The sequence below is a fragment of the Pongo abelii genome, chromosome 7 (genome assembly GCF_028885655.2).
Source record: "Pongo abelii isolate AG06213 chromosome 7, NHGRI_mPonAbe1-v2.0_pri, whole genome shotgun sequence".
Taxonomy (NCBI): Eukaryota; Metazoa; Chordata; class Mammalia; order Primates; family Hominidae; genus Pongo; species Pongo abelii.
Window position 1 is genome coordinate 126,955,141 of NC_071992.2, and position 4,916 is coordinate 126,960,056.

Below are 4,916 nucleotides of genomic sequence, written 5' to 3' on the forward strand. Positions count from 1 at the left end.
AAACAGAAATAGGCAAATGGGACTACATCAAACTTAAGAACTTCTCCATGGCAAAGAGAGTGAAAAGCAACCTACGTAACTGGAGAAAATATTTGCATACCATGAGTATGATAAAAGCATAAAATTCAAAATATATAAAGAACTCCTACAAGTAAACAACCACCACCACAACCACAGCAACAGCAAAAACAACAGCAACAAAAATATTAAAAATGGGAAAAGAACTTGAACAAACATTTGTTCAAGGAAGACATACAAATGGCCAACAAGCATATGAAAATATGCTAATTGTCACTAATAATCAGGGAGATACAAATCAAATCCACAATAAGATATTACCTCACAACTGTTAAGATGGATACTCCTTTTCAAAAACCAAACTAAACCAAACCAAAAAGAAAATACATATTTGAAAAGGTATGGAGAAACTGGAACTCTTATGCACTGTTGCTGGGAATGCAAAATGGGGCAGTCACTATGGAAAACAATATAGAGGTTCCTCAAAAAATTAAATTTATAGCTACAATAATGTTCTAGCAATCCTACATATGGATATATATCCAAAGGAATTAAAAACGAGATATTGGAGAGATATTGTCATATTTATGTTTTTTTACAACATTATTTACAATATTCAAATTGCATAAGCAAACTAAATGTTTGTTAATGGATGAATGAATAAAGAAAATGTGTCATATAAACACGATGGAATATTATTTAGTCTTAAAAAAAGGAAGAAAATCCATTCATATGCTACAACATGAATGAACTTTGAAGACATTATGCCAAGTAAAATAAGCCAGTCACAAAAAAAATATTGTGTGATACCATTCATATAAGATTTCTAAAATAGTCAAATTCTTAGAAACAGAAAATAGTATTAGGTAGTAGCTAGGTACTAGGGAAGGGGAAAAGTAAAATCGTTCAATGAGTATAGAGTTTCAGTGTTACTACATAAATTAGTTCTAGAAATCTGTTGTCCAACAACATACATGTAGTTAACATTACTATACTGTATACTTAAAAATGGCTAAGATGGTAAGTGTTATATCCATGTTTTCATCACAATGAAAAAATAAAGATGAAGTTTTTAGGGTGGGCTTGTATCCCAATATGACTGGTGTCCTTGTAAGAAGATAATGTGAAACTAGACCCACAGGAAGGAAACCCTGTGAAGACGGAGGAAGTCATACAACTACAAGCCAATGAAAAGCAAGGCTTTATGGCCACCACGAGAAGCTAGAAAGAGGCAAGGAAGGAGTCTCAGAAGGACCACAACCCTGCCAACACCTTGATTTTGGAATTCTGACCTCCAGAACTGTGAGAGAAGACATTTCTGTTGTTGTAAGCCCCTCAGTTTATGGTACTTTGTTATGGAAGCCCCAGGAAATGGAGGCACCCCACTTCAAGGCTGCTTTGTTATCCATGGGGCAGAGAAAATGCAATGTTACTTAGTACTGTTCCTTCTTTTTTTTTTTTTTTTTTCCTTTTTGCTTGTAATCTACCAAGCACATAGCACTGTTCCTTTCAAATGAAGAGATTACCAAGTGCAAAATAAGCAATTTTTAAGTATCACTATTTACTTATGATGACGACGACTACTAGTAGGAAAGCCTTCAGTCATTGCCGGTGAATATCACAGAATAGTGGGGGAATATTTATATAATTACCCCCTGTAGGGCTTTGATAAATCAGATTGTAAATTCAAATATTTTCATAGTTATATTAATCTTATGCACAAAAGTGAAAAGTACAAACGTATGAAAAGTCATGCAGAAATGAATTTGAATTCTAATTTTAGTACTTCTTTGTATTTTTTATGTATGATACCATTAGTTGCTAAACTTTGTTGCCCTCATCCTTAATCAAGACACATTATAGTTATAAGGTGAGTGTGAATATTAAAAAATATCCCTATGCACCTAAATTACCAGGGAGGTAGCGAGCAAGTGTGAGAGAGAGACACAGAGCAAGAAAGAGGGAAAGGATGGGCTGGGCCCCATTCCAAACCAATTGAATCAGAATCTTCATAGTGCTGGGGTATCAGTATTGTTTCAAAATTTCTCTAGGTAATTCTGTCACACACAGAAGTTAGACAACAACTATTCATAATGTGAGGTTTGTTACATAAAATATTCTTAATGAATTGAAGCTCTGATTATTCATTTCCCTATCTCTTCTTATCAAATGACCCTCAGAATCTCTGCTGTGAGTGTTAAAATGTATGGGCATTTATATGAATCATAATTAAGTAAACACTTTTGAGTAGCAGCTTAAATTCTCATAATGTAATTTCTATTTTCCTAATGTGTTGCCTTGTCATATGGTTATGTAAGCAAAAATTAAGAAAATTGAAGAGCGTAATTGTGACATAATTTTTAGTAAACCGCTAGCTGAGAGCCTTTTAAAAGTCTGAAGTCTTGGACTCTTAATAATTATATTCAGTGTTAGATACAAATGGCTATATTGAACTATAGGATCTTAGATGAATCTCATGGAATTTGAAGCTTATACTTTATAAATATTTGCCACGGGTAGCAGTACCCATATAATTTTGCGTTTTTGCTTGTCAGAATATTGTTTCTCATTTCTTCTCTCTTCTGGTTTTGTTGCCTGACCAAACATAAATCTATAAGAAAACTCATAGCAATTTTGTTTAAAAACATCCAATTTATATGTAAGTATGTTTAAATTGAACCTTTGATTAACTACTCTAATAAATCTATCACAATCAATAACCTAAGTTGTCCAAAAAATTCAGCTCCATGTACCATTTCCAGTTAAGGATATCGGATGAAATTAGAATGTCTTGAGTATTATCTTTTCATGGAGTCAGCAATAATATCAAATGAAATATGAAGTTACTGTATTGTACATTTTAACATATACCCAATCTTCAATTTTTGAAATTTTTAATCTCATTACTCAATCCCTGTTAAATAATTAGCAATCATATTTCACTTTCAAAGCATTACATACACATTTTATGTAGAGACCATATGACCTTTTTTGGTGATCTAAAAAGGCCGTTGGAGGGCTGCTTGTGGGAAGGTCAGATATGTGAGATCCAAAGTCTAGAAAATTTAAAGTATTTAAAAAATAAAATGTGGCTATTAAAGGGATTATAAAGTTAGAAATTTTCTTTATTTGTATTGGCTGGTATTGCTTTGAGAGACAAAGGATATATCAATTTCAGATTCTCTATTCAGATTTTGAAGGGTTATTGAACCTAAAAGATTCCCGTAGAAACTTCTGTTTTCTAGAACATCACAAATATTTTATTGTATCATATACATGTATATATGTACATACTTAAAATACTTATGCATATATGCTCAAATGTAGTTATATGTTTACATACTTATAGCATTCTTTGAAAGTTGCATAAGGTACTTTTTAGCTAATCATAAATATAGTTTTTGTTACTTTTAGCAGAAATTTACTTTTTTTATACATGCACATCTGGAAAAATGAGAGAAAATATAAATATGCAATTACTTGCTTTAAGCACAAGTTTTCAGGAAACAATCTAAAATCAGATTGATCTCTACTAATAATGAATGCAAATAATATTTGTAATAAATGTTATGAAAATTATAATAAAATATATTAAACTCACACTGTGATGAGACAGGAATACCGTATTTCTACAAATATGGTAGCAGTTGGAATTCTGATGTTACATTCATGGCAGAGAAAAGTAAATATTATTTACATTTCTAAGAAGGTGGAAAAAATTTACATAAAAGTCACCATAGTTTTATTAATTTTTTTTTTTGAGACAGAGTTTTGCCCTTTTTGCCAAGGCTGGAGTGCAATGGCACGATCTCCACTCACCACAACCTCTGCCTCCCGGATTCAAGCAATTCTCCTGCCTCAGCCTCCTGAGTAGCTGGGATTACAGACATGCGCTACCACACCCGGCTAATGTTGTACTTTTTTAGTAGAGATGAGGTTTCCCTGTGCTGGTCAGGCTGGTCTTGAACTCCTGACCTCAGGTGATCCGCCTGCCTCAGCCTCCCAAAGTGCTGGGATTACAAGCATGAGCCACCACGCCCGGTCTCAATGTGTGTTTTAAAGGTGGTAATAACTTTTCGAGAACCTGTCCTCAATAATAGGCATAGGAAAAACCAAAGAACCAAAAAGCAAGTTACCATCCACCACGAGTAATTTACTATATTTCCTGTGTATATGTATGTCAGTTTAAGAGGCCCCTTTGAAAAAATTTAGAGAAAACAACCAAAAAACTATGACACAGTAAACATTCTTCAGTTCTTTAAACTACAATAGCATGCATTCTTTTACTATAGCAATGCATATTGATAACTGGACTTCTTCACTTGGAGATTAAAGATTCTCATGGATTTCTTTTGACATAAATAGCTATTTATAGCATCACATCAGCATGCTGTTGCCTGAAATCCTATTACGGATTCTAGTGCATTTTGTACATTTATTCCTGCCAATAAATATATTGAAAATGATTTAGATTCTCTCTATATTTTATTTGTTAAATATATGTAACCTAAATAAAATATTAATATATAATATATATACATACATATAGAAAATATCTAAAAGACAGATGAAAACTTTTGGAAATCATTTGACTCTTTCATTGTACATGATTTTCTGGCCACACCAATTTCTTCAAGCTTTAGATATTATTCTCTATTCAGAACACTTGTATAAATTATCCTATATTTGAGTAATATCAACCAAACACTAATAGATTCTCTGTTCTGTTATTAACTGATGGGGTTTGGATATTTGTCCCCTCCAAATCTCATGTTGAAATGTGATCCCCAATATTGGAAGTACAGTCTAGTGGGAATTGTTTGGGTCATGAGGATGAATCCCTTGTGAGTGTTTTGATGCTCTTGTGAAATGAGTAAGTTCTCACTTTATGATGTCAC